This window comes from Zalophus californianus, chromosome 4, assembly GCF_009762305.2.
Source record: "Zalophus californianus isolate mZalCal1 chromosome 4, mZalCal1.pri.v2, whole genome shotgun sequence".
In the NCBI taxonomy this organism is placed as follows: domain Eukaryota; kingdom Metazoa; phylum Chordata; class Mammalia; order Carnivora; family Otariidae; genus Zalophus; species Zalophus californianus.
In genome coordinates, this window is record NC_045598.1 from 116,968,996 (window position 1) to 116,988,677 (window position 19,682).

At 40.3% G+C, this 19,682-nt stretch overlaps 1 protein-coding gene and 1 pseudogene across 2 annotated transcripts in view; both read left to right on the plus strand.

Annotated features, from left to right (window-relative positions):
• XKR4 (XK related 4) overlaps nucleotides 1-19,682 on the plus strand; it is a 469,594-nt gene that overhangs the window by 312,963 nt on the left and 136,949 nt on the right. The gene's annotated exons all lie outside the window — the stretch shown is intronic.
• On the plus strand, nucleotides 7,430-8,798 carry LOC113909450 (annotated as a pseudogene).

Sequence of the window (19,682 nt, forward strand, 5' to 3'; positions counted from 1 at the left end):
TTGTTCTAATTGTTAATGTATGAATTTCCTTTAATCTAACGTTATCACAATTTTACCCCTAAGTGTGAGAAGACTGAGTAGGTACTTTATTATCCCAATGTCACTTGAAAGGAAAAATAACCCATCTAAGGGCTCATGAAGGCAAAAGGGCAGACCAGGATTCAAATTTAGGCCATCTGGCTGCAGAGTCAGCCCATGGACCCACTCCATTATACCACCAGCCATATTTACCCATAAATCATCTCACGTTCTCTTGCATTTTAATAAATAATTAGTGAGGAGGGGACTCAATCGAGAATTCTGAGCCCCAATTCACAAGTCTCCCTTACAAATTGTCTTTGGTATTAGCGCATCATTCTTGGACCTTCAGAATCTGACTGCAGCAAGTGTAATCCTGGAGGGGAGTGCTTTTTAAGAGGAAGAAACAGCATGTGTCAAAGACGGGACATGAGGGCATGTTTCAGGAATAGCAAATTGTTTTATGTGTCCGGTGGTGACAAGTGGGTTGATGATCAGAAGTTGTGGGAAAAGTTTGGAGGAGCAGGTTGAAGTCAAGTCTTCCTTGCAGGCAGAAAAGGGCACAAGCAAAACCATTCCAGGAAAATACTTCACTTTTCTGGAGGTAAAGTGAGTGTACATTGGGAAAAAATTGTAAGATATCAAGTGTGTCAGGTATTTCATATTTTTGTTGTTGTTGTTGGCTGTGTTCAACTTGTCAGATCATGGTTACAATGAGAATGGCTGCAGGGGCAGAAAAAAAAGTTCTAGAAATAGTAGCCTTGTAACTTACCATTGGAGCTGCTGACATCTTTTTACCAAGGGAGAAAATAATAGCCCAAAGACAGGATGGGAAGTGGCAAATCCAGGTGAGGACTCAGTATTTTTTGTTTTATTTGTGTAACTGAACCACTGGCTAGGATGAGCAAAGGAGTTAAGTTTATCCTGCCAGAAGGAGAAAGATCCCTGAAAACAGTGAGGTGACACAACACTTTGGAGACATTTACCTATAAATTAGTAAGCAAGGAGTTAGGCATAATGACAATAAATACAGGCTGTCAAGAAGACCCTTTGAAGCCAATAGCAGGGAGTGAATACGGTGCCTCTGGAAGAATCTATCAGCCCACACAGAACAAGTTGATAAGGTAATAAGTCTGATTCTCTAGCAATTACACCAACATATAAATTTCAAATGATTTTTTTACCTCCAAAACAGATTCCATGGGTGAGCTCAGTGAGTTAGTGTCATAACTAAAAGGACAACAGGGACTCCTCTTTAAGAGTTGCCATCATGACTGGTGACAATTCTTTTGAGTATCTTTAATATAACAAATAATATATTTTTTTTCTTTGAGAGTAGGGGTGATTTGGGAAATATATGAAAAATACAGAATTAAATCTGATAAATAAGAAGGCTTCAAATTTGCAATATGCTCTAGGGTCAACAAAAATTGTGGTTGCAAAGAAAGAGATGGGCATTATTGAATGAAGGTTATTCTGTCAGAAGCTCTGCCTGCTGGCTGGCCAAGTCTTTCTGCATTTCCAATTATACCCTTCTGGAGAAACACAGCCTACCTGAAGGTCAAATAACAGGCTTTAGTATTCCAGCCTATATAGATATTCACTTACTGTTCAAGAGGCCTCAACCCTGACCCCTTTCCATTTTAGTCTGGCAAAATCTTTCCCTTTAAGAGTTTGTTCAGATGTTACCTGACCATGAGTAGAACACACATCCACTGGCATATAACTTATTTTTCTCTTCTGCACTAAGCTCTATGTTTCTTGGAGTCAAGACTCATGCTTTGGTTGTCTTTGTATCTCTGTAGCTTCTACAGAGTTCCTAGCACATGATAAGTACTCAATAATATTTGCTAAGAAGTGAATGAAATAAGACAATTCCAGAGAATGCTAAGGAAAATAACATCACAGAAGAGAGGAGACAGAAGGGTGGTCTCAGCAAATTGCTTTGAAAAATAAATAATTCTAGCTTTCATGTGTATATTTTGCTACATAATTGTTTAAAAAATGGGCTCATCTTTAGTCAACTTTTTGAGATTTCTTAACACCATTCATGCACATATTGTGCTTAACCCATTGGAGGGAGCCAGGAGGAGAGACAGTCTATTGTACTAACAAAAAGAATCCCAAAAGAACTGGTAGTGAATGTGATAGGAACAAAAGTGTATTTTATACCTTCAAATTCTGTGTACTGCCTTTATTTTTTTCTATTAATTGCTTGGATATTCCATAGGTACCATATTCAAAAATTCTTTTTAAGTCATTTTGTTCAAAGCCTATTTATAGAGATTCTGAAAACAGAGAGGCTACTGTCTGTTAAGAATATACCTATGCTTAATGAAATGTCAAGACATCAAAATGCTTATCCTTTTTATAGGACTAGGGAAGAGCAAATAATCGTCAACGTGAGCCGAAACATTCCTGATGACAAATTTAGTAACTCCAATCCTTAGGGACCCCCAACAAGGATCAGGGAACGTATTGTGTCACTGCTCCTTGAGAGTCTGTAGGGCCTCTGCTGAGCCTGCCCCAGAGAGCCCCATGCCAGGCGTGACCTTCACACTGGATGCAGGAAGCCTGACTGTCCCTGCAAAGGGAGTTCTGGCCCTGATCTTTCATTGCGGCTGATTGTCTCCAGAAGCCAATTAGCACACCTCACAAAGCACTGATTAAAGTCGTTTTCGAAAAATCCCATCTAATGGTCTGGATATAGTTGAACCGAAAAAGCACTCATTCAAATATTGGCCAAGCAGATTGACATCTTTGCAATGTGTTCGCTCTTTTCTAATTGCTGATTCAATAAGAAGTTTCTTGTATTGCTGAAGTCCTACCCATGACTGACAGAAATGAAAGTGAAGGTAACTCCACTCCTGTTGCCTCTACAGCAATTTGGTTTTAATATATCAAGGGGGTATGTAGTAGCAAAGAAGAAACAGGTATACAACTGGATAAATGGGAAAAGATCTGGATCCCCGTATTTCACAATGGGACGTGCAAGTACAAGCCATTGGAATTAATGCACCTCGTTTTGAATCGCTAGCGTTCTTTCTTCTAACACATTTGGTTTTCAATTCTTTCCTAGGAAGAAATTTCATTATAACATATATTGTATATCCTAGTTCCTCCCTCCAAAAAAATTCAGATCTAACATATACCACAGAGCAAATATCTTATTGCCAGCACTATATACTGCATAAAGTACCATGTCAGGTCAGAGACTTCAAATCTTGGTCTTAATTTGGCAAATTCAGAGTGGCTTTAGTGGGGTTTTCTGGGTCTCTTTCTCTGATCTCCCCATTAGGCTTCTGGCTGGTCTGCCCCTCTTGGTATCAAGACTGGCCGTTAGCCTCCACTAATTACTAGCAGAGTACTCTATTGTTTTTGACCACACCCTGTGGCATAGATTGCCCCATATCTGATCCTATTCAGCTATATCCCGTTTTTAGGGGCAGGGCACTGCCAACACAAGAGGGCTCTTCTCAGCAGTCTATTTCCTTGGTTCTCTCTATTTAACTTCTAGCTGATCTACCATTTCACTCTTGCTATAAGTACCATGGCTCCCCTTCTTAATTGCTCACCACCAAGCTCTCCACTATTTTTGACAATGCCCTTCGGCAGGAACTTCCCCATGCTATGTTCCTGGTAAAGTCAGTCCCCTTTACACAGACACACTGGAGTTTTCTGCTCTTTGTGCCTGCCCCTCCCCCAGGAGAGCCATATTGCCTCTGTACCAAAGCTGGGGCTGGCATCAGCAACCCACTTCTCTCAGAAGAATACCCTGGTGGTATTATCGGGGCTCTTGGTAGGGGTGGTACCTTGTCTTCTCAGCTTGTCCCTCCCAGCATGGATCTTCTGGCCTATGAGGGAACCTGGGGAGGGGAGAGAGCCCAGAGCCCAGCATTCTCAGCCAGCTCTGTCTAGATTAGAGCTTTGACTGTACACGTGTGGAATCAGTGGGGGAAGGGAGCCCTGTCCTCTTGGCTATACCCACGTGGACTAGAGCTTCTGCAGTACAAAGCTGGAAGCTGGGGTGATGAGGGATGCCAGTAACATGCCCCTTCTGTGGCAAAACTCTACATCCAGACTGCAAGGCAGAAGGAGAGGGAGCCCCCCTCTTCTTAGCCATACCACCCAGAATAGAGCTTCTGCCACACCGAGCTGGGGGAAGGCAGGAATGAATGTGAGCACCTCATGGTTCAATAACACAGTGCCGTGCTGTTCTTACAGAGATTTAGTAGATTTTCTTAAATAGATGCTTTTCCATTTGATACAGTCCCTACAAACAATTTTCAGAGACTTTAAGAGGTTTTCTTGTTTGTTTTGTCTTGTTTAATAATTTTTAGCAGTTAAAAGGCGGTTTTACTAGAGAGAGAGGGTCTATCCAGCTCTGGAGGCTGTCATCTAGGAAGTCAATAGCTCCTTACTTTTAAATTTTTATAATCATGGTAATCTAAACATTTATCCTTTTTACTGTCAGATCAGAAGAGTATCACTTAACCAATATGTTGCTTCATAAACTTTAATCATGTGTTCTGGCATCCCAATAAAATAATTTTCTTTAGGCCAAGTTACAGCTTTTATTCTTATTGGCACACTCTCAAAAGCCTTCTTCTGAAATAAGAAAAAAAAGAACAATTTTTAACTCTAAAATTTCCCATATTGACAGGCTTCCTCAGCCATGTCCACCTTACAAGATGATGAGAGAGGATAATGGGTTCTATAAATCCCACGTTAAGCTCTATCAGCCAAAGACTGTACTCATGCATTTAGTAACAATTCATTAATTTCCATTGAGGATCTCACCACTAAGATCTCTGTTACAAGTTGACTTGTGACACCCAAAAATATGTAGGTGGAAGTTCTAACCACCCACCTGTACCTCAGACAGTGAACTTGGTTGAAAAAATGGGATTGTTGCAGATGTAATCAGTTCGGATGAGGTCAGTAGGGTGGGCCCCATACTGATGTGACTGGTCACTTTTTAAAAAGAGGAAACTTGGACCAGACACACACATAGGGAGAACATCACATGAAGGTTGAAATTATCCTGCCACAAGCCAAGGAACTATCATAAGCTAGAAGAGAGGGCTGGAACAGAACCTTCCCTGGTAGCTCAGAGGAAACGTGGCCTTGAAAACACCTTAATTTCCAATTCGTAACTTCCAAAACTGGGAAGCAACAATTTCTGTTGTTTAAGCTACTCAGTTTATGGTACGTTGTTATGGCAGCCCCAGCAAACTAATACTACCAACTCCATACCGATGGAAAATGATTTCTTGTGTTAGTGCATCATTCCAAGTCACCGGTAAACAACCAGAATTTATATGTTTAGAAGACCCTAGATTATTATAAAATTGACTCTTTAAAATAAAGAGCAGTATAAGATGAAGACTATATAGTGGCTAATAGATACTGTCTGTTTCATGGAATCCATTGGAAAATGTATTGGAAGAAGTGCATTTTAATATGAAATTTCAAGGAAAGATGAAATAAGTCAACTGGCAAGTAATAAAGAAGGCACATGAATATGGCACATGTATGAGAAAAATAAAGTCAGAGCTAGATTTCATCTCCTGTAAAGTCTATTCCAGGATTTCACAGCCATTTACTCATTTAACAAATATTTACTGAGTGCCTCTCCTTTGCCAGGCTTTTCTAGTCCCCGTGCTTATTAAATATCTGTGGAAATAAAGTGAGGTTGTAAGCCTATTTTTAAGTCCCTGGCAACCCACTCTCATCTCTGCTTGGTTATTGCATTTTCCAGTCACTTGGAAATGTGTCCTCAGGTTCCTAATAATGCCTGCTAGAGCCCATACATTTAATATTTCTCTTTGCGTCTGTCTGACACAAGGCTCACAGTCAAAATCCCTGCCAAGTGCTGGTTTCTATGTTCTAATTGTTATGTGCAAGTTGTACAAGGCCTCCGAAGTGACCCTTGATCCCAGGGAAAAACGCTAAGGGAAAGAACCAAATTTTGACAAATGGAAACTGGCCTGTGGTTATCTCAATTTCCAGTAAGGTTGCCTGTAGGTCAAGAGATAAATTTAACAACTCATTTGTGAGCGTGTGGAGGCTTCTGGCAGAGGTATATTTAAAAACAAAAAGAAAATGTCTTTCTTCCTCTGGTTAACTTCTTGGCCTTAGGTTTCTAGTGATGTTTTTGTGAATCACGCCAAAAAACTGAAGGAGTTAGGTTAATGATATCATTTGTCAATTTCAATCTAAAGTTTATGATTAGTCATCTAAAGCTTGATAATAAATATAATTTTAATATCAAAAAGAAATTAATCTTTTTCCTCAATTATTTGCTCTTCCATTAGAGGTTTCTGACAAGGATTCTTCACAAAGGAAGTGCTGCATTTTTGTTCCTTCAACATGTTACAGTTCACGCCAAATGATATTTTTTCTCCTAACACAGAGATCCTGATGTTGTAAACATCTGTAAAATGGAGTCTTTGGAACTTTCTCCTTCCATTAGAATCCGTATTGGAATCAGTTTAGACTGTGCAGATGGGGACTAGACTCCTGTTTCACTAAAGCTCAGAGCTGTGCACCAGGGCTTAGTGTTTGAATCACTTTCTTGTGTATTGATTTGCAAAATGTTTGTTTTGTTTTCTCCCTGCTGCTGTTCTGCATACCCCAAATTTTGGCCCTAAGCCATCTGGAGCTGCCAGCTGCTTCCCTAGGGCACTGTGGTGACCATGACAATGAGTTTCTTCCTTGTGTATTGCCAGGTACACTGAGAGATTTAATTATCTGAGGGAGCACCCCCAATATAATTATAGAAAAAAAGGAACTTGGAATTCATTCTCATCTTTTCCTTTTCCTGCTACCAAGTTTTTAAACCTAAAAATAAATTGAAGTTTTCAAAATGGCAGGTTACATGGTAAGTTTGATTAGGGGCTTTATTCTAAAAAACCCCAAAGTTGACCACATTCTTTGTTGGCATATGAACATGAAAAAATGGTTTGCTTCCCTTACAATAAGAGAAAGCACATTGAGGTAGAATTTCTTTCCTAGAACATTGACAAAAATCTAAATGTTTGATGACATTCTTTGTTAGGGAGGCTGTGGAGAAACAGGAGCCCTCAGGCATGGATAGTGGGTGAAAAACTCTATAGGGTGGGACTTAGCATCCAACAAATTTGTCCTTGCATTTTTTCCTTGACCCAGAAACCCTATTTCTGGAATCTACCCTGAAGAGTCACCCCCAAAATATGAAGCAATATTTAGGAAACTTATTCATTATATATTTACTTATAGTAACAAGTATTAGAATCAGCCCAATGTCCATCAGTAAGGGACTAGTTGAATATATTAGAATATAGCTACCCAATGGAGCATAATTCAGCTTTAAAAATAAAAGAGGAAGGGTCAAAGCAGGGGGACATCAAGGGACGTTCAGGCAGGCACCATGGCGGACCGCGGCTCAGAGCAGGCTGATGGGCGCATCCTCCAGATGGAGGTAGACTACAGCGCCATGGTGGATCAGTGACTGCCCGAGTGCAAGAAGTTGGCCAAGAAAGGAAGACTTCAAGAAGTCATTCAAACCCTTCTCTCTTTGGAGAAACAGACCCACAATGCTTCTGATATTGTGCCTACATCCCGCATCTTAGTTGCAGTGGTGAAGATGTGCTATGAGGCTAAAGAATGGGATTGACTTAATGAAAATATTATGCTTTTGTCAAAAAGACGGAGTCAGTTAAAACAAGCTGTTGCAAAAATGGTTCAACAGTGCTGTACTTAGGTTGAGGAAATCACAGATCTTCCAGTCAAACTTCAAATAACTGATACTCTATGAATGGTTACAGAAGGAAAGATTTTTGTTGAAATTGAGCATGCTTGACTGACTAAAACGGTAGCAACTATAAAAGAGCAAAACAGTGATGTGAAAGAGGCTGCCTCCATTTTACAGAAGTTACAAGTGGAAACCAACCAGTCAATGGAAAAGAAGGAGAGAGTGGAGTTTGTCTTGGAGCAAATGAGGCTCTGCCTAGCTGTGAAGGATTATATTCGTACACAAATCATCAGCAAGAAAATTAACACCAAATTTTTCCAGAGAAATTAAAATTGAAATATTATAACTTAATGATTCAGCTGGATCAACATGAGGGATCTTATTTGTCTATTTGCAAGCACTACAGAGCTTACAAATGGTACTTATATGGTACTCCCTGTACATAGGCAGAAAGTGAAAAGTGGCAGCAGCCTCTGAAAAGTGTTGTCTTTTATGTGATTTTGGCTCCTTTTGACAATGAACAGTCAGATTTGGTTCACCGAATAAGTGGTGACAAGAAGTTAGAAGAAATTCCTAAATAAAGGATCTTTTAAAGCTTTTTACCACAATGGAGCTGATGCGTTGGTCCAAACTTGTTGCAGACCATAGAATGGAATTAAGAAAAGGGTCTCTTGAGAGTCCGGCAACTGATGTTTTTGGTTCTACAGAGGAAGGTGAAAGAAGGTGGAAAGACTTGAAGAACAGAATTGTTGGACATAATATTAGAATAATGGCCAAGTATTACACGAGGATAACAATGAAGAGGATGGCTCAGCTTCTCGCTCTGTATGTTGATGAGTCAGAAGCTTTTCTTTCTAATCTAGCAGTTAACAAGACCATCTTTGCTAAAGTAGACAGGTTGGCAGGAATTATCAACTTCCAGAGACCCAAGGATCCAAATAATTTATTAAATGACTGGTCTCAGAAACTGAACTCACCGATGTCTCTAGTTAACAAAACTACACACCTCATAGCCAAAGAGGAGATGATACATAATCTACAATAAGGGTCTCAACACCCCTAATGCTTTTAGAAAAGAGTTAAAATTGGCTCAGTCGGTTAAGCGACTGCCTTCGGCTCAGGTCATGATCCTGGAGTCCTGGGATCGAGTCCCGCATTGGGCTCCCGGCTCAGCGGGGAGCCTGCTTCTCCCTCTAACCCTCCCCCCCTTCATGTACTCTCTCTCTCTCATTCTCACTCTCTCAAAATAAATAAATAAATCTTTTTTAAAAAAGGGTTAAAATTGGAAGTCATAAAAAAAAGACTGTTATGGTGTAAATGTTGGGGTTTTTTTTTTCTATATTCTCAGCTCCTTCATCTAAAATTTAAAAGATAGTGAATATATTTAAGGCCCCTTTTGAACTTTCAGCTCCCTGATTTTATCGTTAACTTTGCATTTGCAATTGGTACAAAAAAAAATACATTTCTATTGTCTACGTACTCAAAAAATTGTGTCATAACTTACCCAAATGTGTTTTTCTGTCATTTGAAAATTTTTAGCTATTATTTGTTCTCATTCAGCTAACAACCATAATAATAAAAGCAGTATATGCGCATTGACTTTCTATAGTTACCTGTGTTTCTGAACATTTTGTGGGATAGTGATTTAAGTATTTTTTAAATAAAAGAAATTCTGTTGTAAAGCTAAAAAAATAAAATAAAATAAAAAATAAAAGAGGAAAAATTAAACTATGCTCTAATTAGAGCAATTTCTAGCATATATTGTTAGAAACTATAAAATTTTAAAAGTATGTGTGATTTGTACATGTATTTTGTGATAGAGATTTGACTTTGAAAATAATATAGCATAAAATAACATAAAAGTACCTAAAAAATAAAAATAAGTGTATGAATGAATCTATCGATAGGCCAAGTTAATAACAACCACATAGAAAAGATTTATTTCAAATGTCTTTAAAACAGTATTTTGGCTACACTTATTGGAACATAGTCTACAGAAAAGTAGAACTGCAAAGAAATCTGAAACATTAATAGTCAAATTTGTAGTTGTCCTATTATTACCAGTCCTTTTGAAACTATCCTATAGAGGGTGCAGAATGATGAAAACATAATTACATTAATGCTGTCAAGAAGCAAGACTATCAAGTGTAAAAGAAAAGAGTTATAAAATGAAAGAAGATAAGTAGAAAGCATGTTACTTGACAGATCAGTATGAGCTCATGACTTTTTTAAAAAAAATGTATGCTTCACATATATGTTCTCTAAAAAAGAATAAGATAAATAAAAACCCAATTACAGTTAACATACTAAAAGCCCTGACTGTCAAGTCTAAATATCATTTCTTACCTTGGAGAGGTAAGGGAATTCCTTGGAGAGATGGCCAATTCCAGTGCAGGATGGAAATATGCAAGATGAGCCTGGAGCATCCTGTTGTCCCAGAAGGGAAAGAAGTTACCAAGGAATCTCAGGTCATATTAAATGGAAACCAAATCCAACATGAAAGGGCTTCCATTGACAAAAGATAAGAATTTTAATTAAAATAATAATGAATGTAATTGAAATGCATTAACATATATTTTTAAATGTTTGAATTGATAGTCACAAATAAAAGAGAAGAGGCCCAAAGGAGAGAAAAACCATATTAAACACCTGGGAAATAACTAGGACACCAACTTCTTTTTTTTTTTTAAAGATTTTATTTATTTATTTGACAGAGAGAGACACAGCGAGAGAGGGAACACAAGCAGGGGGAGTGGGAGAGGGAGAAGCAAGCTTCCTGCTGAGCAGGGAGCCCGATGCGGGGCTCGATCCCAGGACCCTGGGATCATGACCTGAGCCGAAGGCAGACACTTAACAACTGAGCCACCCAGGCGCCCCGGACGCCAACTTCTTACACCAAAAGTTGGCAATAAAAAAATAAGGAACTGAATGTCTATCTTACCTTTCCTGTAAGAATTGCATTTCAGGGTAATCAAGTGGCCCCAACCGATAAAGGAAAAGTTTTGTTCGAAAAGAATCTCAGTTAATAAATCTGAAAAGAATGACAGAATTAGAAAAATCACCATTTTGAGGGACGCCTGGGTGGCTCAGTTGGTTAAGCATCTGCCTTCACCTCAGATCATGATCCCAGGGTCCTAGGATAATCTTGCATCAGGCTCCTTGCTCAGCGGGGAGCCTGCCACTCCCCCTGCTTGTGCTCTCTCTCTCTCTCTCGTCTCTCTCTCTCTCTGGCAAATAAGTAAAAAAAATCCTTAAAAAAGAAAAAAGAAAAATCATCATTTTGAAACCAAAGAAAATAGGTTCAGTAAAGATCATTAAGGATGAAGCCATTTGATGAAGATGGGAAATTTCATAATGTACAGATCATACTGTCTTAGCATCATGGAAAGCAGGACAACAGACATTGTGCGTCTCCTAAAATGATGCAATGTGAAGGACACACTGACACCTCCTCTCCAAAATAGAGCAAAACTGTAATCAAGCTAAATAACATTACAAGGAATCAGGCAGAAAATTCTAAAACATGGGTTTTCTAAAGCATAACTGATCTTGATCTTTTCGGAAGTGAGGATGGAGTGATAAATGAATAGAATACACTTCTTAAGGAAGAAAAGAAAGGAAGGGAGGGTAACAGAGGAAGCAAATGTGGCAAAGTATTAAGAATAGTTGAAGCTATGTGATGAATATGTGGACACTTATACTAGTCTTTCCACTTTGGTTTTGTTTGAATTTTTCCCTAGTAAAATATTAAGAAAACATCTTATTTTATGGTGCATATAAACCTTGGAGCAATTTGGCCCACTTGGCTATGTGCAATAATCAGCCCAGTTATAGAGAACACTACACCTGGCAATGAAGTCATGGTTGGAAGTCTTCAAGCTGGCTACTAGTTTCTGGTAAAAATCCAAAGCATAGAAGTTGGGTTGGTAATGAGAAACAAACATTCTTTTCAAAGAGATTGAGCTATCCTAATGCACCAACCATAAAATGTAGATGCTTGCTTTTCCCAAGTAAATAAATAAGAACTAGAATTTTCTGTCCTTTCTCAAATCTTGAGATTGTGCCCATGAGCCTACCTGAGTAATTCCCTTTTGCCCAAGCAAGTTAGTCACCACCTGGAGCATCTTCTGTCCTGCATACAGAAAAATGGGCATTGATGGCACAGTGAAGATTAAAACAAAGTAGGCTGTCTTAGTCCCTTTGGTCTGCTGTGACAAAATACCACAGAATGGGTAGTTTATAGACAATAGAAACTTATTTCTCACAGTTCTAGAGGCTGGAAGTTCAAGATCAAGGCACGGGTATGGTCACATTCTCTGGTGAGGGTCATCTTCCTGATTCATAGCCAGCACATTCTGGCTGTGTTCTCACATGATAGAAGAGCCTAGGGAGCTCTCTGGAGCCTTTCTTATAAGGCAATAATCCCATTCATGAGGGCTCCACCCTCATGACCTAAGTACCTCCCAAAGGCCCTACCTTAAGCTAATACCATCACATAGAGCATTAGGATTTCAACATATGGATTTAGCAGGAACACAAATATTCAGAACACAACACAGATCCTGACCATGAGGAATTTATTTTATTTAGGATTTATTTATTTATTCATTTATTTTTAGAGAGAGAGAGAAAGAGCTTGCATGTGTGGACAGTTGTGCATGTGCACGAGTCGGGGGAAGGGCAGAGGGAGGAGAGAGAGAATCTCCAGAAGACTCCCTGCTGAGCTCAGAGTCCAATGTAGGCTAGATCTCATGACCCTAAGATCATGACCTGAGCCAAAACCAAGAGTTGGATACTCAACCGACTGAGCCACCCAGGAGATGCTGACTATGAGGAATTTTAACTGGTAACATACAATAAATGTAAGAAATGGACATTAAAAAAGTGTCCTTTTCTTGATTTGGTAGCCAAGGTTATGGAAGCCAAGGCTTCTTTTCTTAAGCCCAAGAGAATCCCATTCTCAGCACCCTTCCAAGCAAAGAAAACCAACCTAACTTTTACATTCACTATTCATTTTAACTAGCTTCCCCTTCATTCAGTCTCCCTTGAATATGGACTGCATACTGTAAATATAAGAATGAAGACAGGGTTCATGCCGGCAAGATGTTTCCTGCCAAGTAACTATAGGAAGTGCTTACTATTTGAAGTAAACTGATACCGGAAAAGGACAAATTCAAATATCTCTCATAAATAAGGGCCAAAACTTCCTAGAAAAGATGAAGATCTAAAACATTAAGTCTTGGGGCATCTGGGTGGCTCAGTTGGTTATGCGTCTGCCTTCAGCTCAGGTCATGATCTCAGGATCCTGGAATCGAGCCCCACATCAGGCTCTCTGCTCTACGGGGAGCCTGCTTCTCCCTCTCCCTCTGCCTGCTTCTCCATGCGTGCACTCTCTCTCTCTGTCAAATAAACAAATAAAATCTTAAAAAAAAAAATAAAACAAAATATTAAGCCTTCATCTTACAAAATAAAACCAAACATCTTGAAAATAAATGCGTTTCATTTTATTTTAACAAGACATAGTTTACATTTACACCATGCACCAATTCATAGAACAAAGTTACACGTGGTGCTGGAGGGTGTGGGCATAATCTTACCAAACAAATTATGTAACAGCATGACATAATACTTTTCACTTCCTGTTTGACTTTCACAGCGGGATCATAAAGAGAGTTATAAGAACACACAGGTTCCACCAGCTTTCCCTTAAGCATCTCTTAATCAGTTCTCTTCAAATCATTCTCTCTAAAAGCACCTATCATGTCATTAATTATCATTTTTGATTTGCTATTTCTCAATTACCTAGTCTTCATTTGCTGACACGTGTTTATCTTGCCTGTGATTCAGAATTCCCCAGCATCTGCCTCATCAACCTTCATCATGAAACTCCCTAGTTTTTCACCTTCACTTCATAATCATTTTTGGATTTTGCCATCCAAAAATCAGCAAGACTGACCAAGAGATTCCACCAAAAGAGATGCTAGGATTAACCAGGGAGGCACGATTAAGGGGAGCTAATTGTATAATTGGTCAATTTATTAGTAATATTTTACTGCCCTATGAAGTGGTGTAGTTATGATGTGTTGGATAACGAGTACTGGGCTGATGAGTCCTCCCGGGGAAATCAAAGCTGAGGCGTGTAGCCTCTCCAGCTCAGGGAGGTATCACATTGCCTGAGGAGGTTTATGAGGTGATCTGAGGGAAAGGAAAGGAAAGTTAGGAATCATTGAGAAAGTTTCTCAGTTATAAGCATCTCTTTCCATGGAGTACCACCAAGGAACAGTGTGATAGATGAATGGGAGCTCCCATTGGGCACATAAGGGCTCATGTTCTACTTCCATGGAGAAAGGAGTAGGTGAGCTAAATCTGCAAATATGAATGTGGTAGATCACGAAGAGAATAGACAGGGAGAGGCTCCAGGCCAAGGAAAGGTGTGACCATGAAGTAGAAAAGTTCAGGTGTTTGAGAAATCCATAGTAGGATACCACGAGATCAGGGGATTTATGCGAGGGTGCAATCAATCAAGAGGCCAAGAAAGCAGGACAGTCTCTGTCTTCTAGAATGAGCACATCTGGAATGACAGAACAGAAGTTTGGAACTCATTTGGTAGCCAATGGGAATCCAGGGCAGGTTTTGGAGGGAAGTGTGGCTGGCCCTTGGTGCTCCAAGGTAGTCACTTTTTGCTGAAGAAGCAGGAGATGAGGACAAAGACCCAGTCAGGATAGTTTTTAAACAGTATATTCAGATCAATCCTTCCTACCTTAGGTTTTTGTGGAAAGCATGCAGCACTGTAAGAGTGTGATTTAAGGGGCAGTGGAGAAAACTGGCCTTCAAAAAATATTTTCCCCCTGACCCTGATAGAGTGCTGACAATTTTTATATTACTCAATTCTTACAGGATTCAAGGCCTCTTTTGAAATGCATGTGCTGTTTGGCTGGAGAAAATCCACAGCAGCAAATCTATACCTCATTTTCACTGGTTTATCACTTGGGTGAAGCAGATACCTTGCAAAAATTTTGTTGGGATAAAGGGCAGGGGGAAGGTCTCTTGCAAGGGATGAAATCAATGTTGTGGAAAATTTGGGGCAATTGGGGGTCAGTCTGAAAGCCTCAGCTGGCCAAAGGAAAGAGAGTAATGTCACCAGAGCCCCAGGGAGGAGAGAACAAGAACAGCACAGGGGATGGGCCTGTTTTACGGTCATCTGCTTTAACGTCATCTGTAAGGCCAGCATCCACCCCTGGTACATCTTCACTCCTCAGTCCTGGATATTGACTTTAGGGTGGTGACCAAAAGCAAAACCGAACCTGTTCTGTTAATTTTTTTAACAAGGACTATATCCTGAAAGCACATGTGTGTGTTCACATTCCCTTTCCAGCCATGGCTTTTTGAAATAAATTAGTGAATTTTAACTGTACGTCAATAACTATATTTCTGCTTTAAAGAATTGATGTGTATTTACTTTGGATTTTCCAGCTGTTACAGCAGGCTGAGTTGTACTCATGTCATTTGTAAGTGGAGCATAAAACTATTAAGAAATCTCTTTGAATATATTTTCCACCTTCTGACAATTACTATTGTTACCTTTTATTTTCAGTAGGGAGTAGTTTGCGTATTGCCAGCCACAAAGCAGTATGAGATAAAGGAAATGTAGGTTAATTTTCAAATTCTGTCTTTTTGACGGTATTTCCCCAACATTTCTCTATGATTGGTTCACCTAATTCTGTGTCTGTACATACAAAATGAGAAACAAGGCTATATTCTAGATAACACAGAACAAAAGTAACTTTGTGCCTCAATTATCTTCTTAATTACAATGGAAACATTTTTAGGAAGTGAATTGTGTGGATGTTCACTTAAACTCTTTGCCAGGCACTGCATGTCTGTAAATAATGCGGGTCGCACTTAAACTTTCTCTTGCCACAGTAATTCTTGGCTCTACTGGGTCATCTCCGTGGAAAAGCCAGAGCCCTTCACATGGCTGCATTCAAAATGCTGTCAGCTCCCATCTCCGAGCAGTACACTGACGCTAAAATAAGCATCTTTCTCTGTGGGGGGTTAGCTTGGGTTTGGAAACCTGTGACCTGAAAGTAAGAGGTAGCTGATGGACTGGCCAGGGAGAGCGTGATCAATACTGTGGTTAGTGGGCTGTGACTTTGCCATTCTCCGGGCTGTGCCATTAATGAAACACTGTTTTCTTCTCATCTCTGGAGACTCCTTCCTGCCATTCCACCCCACTACACACACATGTGTGCGCACACACACACATACCCCTTTCTCAAGCCCAGGAGTGATGCTGACCCCCACCCCCCACACCTAGAGACTGGGCCAGCCACCCCACACCAGAGCTGCTGCAGAAAGGAAGGTGACAATGACTTCCACCGGTCACCACGTTCTTCTCCCTGCCCCTACTTGGCCAGATTAGGGAGCAGATGAAAGCTGATAGGTGGCAGGAAGCTCCCTTTTTAGAGATTGTTTAGATTTGGTCCAGCGCTCTCTTTCCGCAGATGTCATTTTAAGTCTGTAAATTTCCATATCAGTCCGAAATGGCATGCTGTGTAAAAATGCATCAGAAAACCTTTGTTCTTTGTTGTTTGGATTAAACAAATTAAAGCAAGTTGGCATCATGATGAAAGAACATACAGTGGAAGTGGTGGAGGATGGGATGTAATCTTTGCTTGGATATGAGGACTCTCTAGGGCTGTAGGCAAATCACTCTGGGCTTCATCTTCCAAATGAAGACACTGGGGGAAAAAACCTAGCATCATATAACCATCAAGAGGAGACAAGAAACTAGAAATGAGTGAAAAGACAAGGTGGTAAGGAAATAGGGCTTGTTGGCAACCTGAAGACATTTATATTTAAAATTTTAAGGCCAAGTAAAACTTGTTGGAAAATTCATTGCAGGGCCAGCCAGGGCGACCCTTTCATGAGAGGGTCTTAAAGCTTCTTGCTGCCTTCAAATATTATGATCTGAAAAAAATAATGTTTTGGTGTGTTTGAGGATTAATAGAAACAGTAACCATTTTCAATAAAAGTTCATGCACCTTTGAGTTTCACAATAAATTCAAAATTTTATTATGCATCATGGCAATACTTTAGTACAATAAAGCACTATATTTCCCATTCCTTTTTCTATGACCAACAAAGGTTTGCTAGAATTGGTAAGTTACTGGTTTGTTATCATGGTTTACCTCAAGGAAAGAGATTTTTTCAGAGTAGAATTGGAGTCTGCTTTGTGTTCCTGACTTCATAGTAGTGAACTTGGACTTCCCACAACATGTGTCCTAACAGGACTCTCTGGCATAGCCACTTCAGACTTTCAAGGCCTAGCATTTTCTACACCCATTATTGTCCATGTGTATGGAAGATGGATGTCTGACATGGAAGGAGACAGAAAGAACCAAAGGGGAAAAGATACGATTCAGCCTTAAGTATAAGTAGCATTTATAGCCACTTTTTCTGGAACAAGTCAGTAGCTAAACAACAGGTTTTCGAGTTAACTTCTTCCCAGCGATAGCTCTTACGTTACAGGTTCACTCTGTGAACAGAATAGGCCCTGTAGTCTTGATTTTTACCTGATTTTATTAAACTTCTCTTGCTATTTCTGTCATTTAAAAATGCATGTTCTTATTCCCATGCCCACCCTTAAAATGTGTAGAACTGCACTTGAGACCTTGAGATCTTAGAATCAGGGCACAGACAGGAATCCAAATATGTAATCCCAGTTGTCCTTGAGAAGGAAATTGTTCACACCATTGTCTAACATGAGTGCTCTTGCCTGTCAATCTACCTAGGAGCAGGGAGCTTGACTGGTTGACAGCCACGGTTCTATCAGAAGGATGGTAACTTCTTCCTGGGCAGAAGGCTGGGTAAGCGGAGTGAACACAAGAACAGAAGAGAGAGGGAGAAGCCTAAGGAGCCATGGCAAGGTTGTAAGGACATAGAGCACAAAACTGCCAAGATAGGAGCAGCCCAGCACACACAGGGCTCTGGGAGGGGGACATCAAAGAGGTTTGGTGTCTCCAGTTTACTCCTACCCTGTTGTGTTTTCCCATTGTCCCACACCTACCAAGCATATGCTAGGCTTTCATAAAAACTCACACTTGGGGACAGTTAAGACTTCATCTGTACCTTTGTTCTAGGCACAGTTCAGATAGGCTGGAAGTCTCAAACATCTATAAACACTGAAAGAAAGTGAAGAGGAAATAATTTCAGAGACTACAGCCAACCCATAGGTCAGCTTTCCAAATTACTGGTCTCAGATCCTGAAGGAACCAACAGGAGCAACAAAGAACTTTCCTAGACCTAAATTCTCTAGCCCGTGACAGGCTGCCTCAAATTTCCATCCCACTCCTTATATTCAGCCACTGGCATCTTGCTTCCCATCCCATAGAAGTGACTGGCCTGATATCATTTCTTTAAGAAATGGTAAAAAAAAAAAAAAAAAAAAAAGAAAGAACGACGAAAGAAGAAAGAAAAGAAGAAAGAAAGAAAGAAAGAAGGAAAGAAGGAAAGAAAAAGAAAGAAAGAAAGAAAGAAAGAAAGAAAGAAAGAAAGAAAGAAAGAAAGAAAGAAAGAAAGAAAGAAAGAAAGAAAGAAAAGAAAGAAAGAAAGAAGAAAGAAAGAAAAGAAAAGAAAAGAAAAAGAAATCTAGTTCAGACCTAGATTTCCTACACTTCCCCAATTCCAGTTTCTGATATCCTATTCATAACTGAGTTTCAACTCAATGCACCCCCAAAACCTTTAATTTCTCCCTAATCCCAGTTATCAACTATACACTTCTCTGGAATCTCCTGTGAAAACACCCAAATGAGACCCCATCCATAGGCTCATGAAAGTGTGCTCTTAAAACTTCTTCTAAATCAAGGTCACAATATAAAAATATATAATATTATTATGCAATGACTCTTAAATTTGGCTAATCTAAAAACCATCATAGGGCCTTGTAAATACACCTCCCCATCATGATCATTCTGATGCAGCTTGTCTGAGGTAGATCACTAAACCACACTTGGAGAAATGTCACCTTAATGATACAGGGACCATGAGGCACACACAGTCCCTGTGGGGTCATTTTCTCTTTGAGGTCATGAGACAAGGCCAAAGGAAGCAGCCCTGCTGGATGATCCTGGGGATCAGAGCAGGGTTGAAGCAGAGGGACAAAAGTAACACAGATGAGGATCCACAGCCAAGTCAGATTCTCCCCATGCTTCCAAATCCATGGTCTATCCAAATCTGGAGAAGTTTCCTTTCCACCAGTGAAGCAAAAGATCCAGAGTTCTGTAAGCTGGGTGAGCTATGGTTTCCTGAATGAAATAGAACTTGGATGTATTCGCATATTGCTTTCTAAACCTGGAGTAATTGTGCCTTGCATTTCCCATTCAACATTGTGTTCCCAAGGTTGCCTGCCTATGTGCTGAGCTATTTTGTGAGGGTCTTGTGAGACCCTCTCTCCAAGGTGACTGGTGAAGGCCTGAGCACCACGTGGAATCGCCCAGACAAAGACTTGGAGAACACAGTCTTAAAGGCAGACGGCGGAGGACGCAGTGGGTGATGCAGCAACCCAGCCTCACGCACCAAGCTTCCAACCCGCAGGCTCACGGCTACTGTGCCTTTCCACGCAGGTAGGCACTTGATTAGATCCGTGCCTGGTATCTGCCCCAGGAAAGCACAGGATCTGCATGAGCAGCTGAGGGCCAGCAGCCACCTGCAGAGACACGGGAAGCGTCATGGATGCTCTGACTCCCCACCTATTGCAGGCGTCCATTAAATGCTTTGCGCTCCACTTGCTCCACCTGCAGCCGAGAGGATATACCAGCTGAGCTGGCATTTATTGTGGCCATCCTGAGGGCGGCTCCCTTTGCGAGTGAAATGGTCCATCTCCTACCATCTGGTATCCCAAAGCACAGAGTGAGCAGGAGGCATTTTA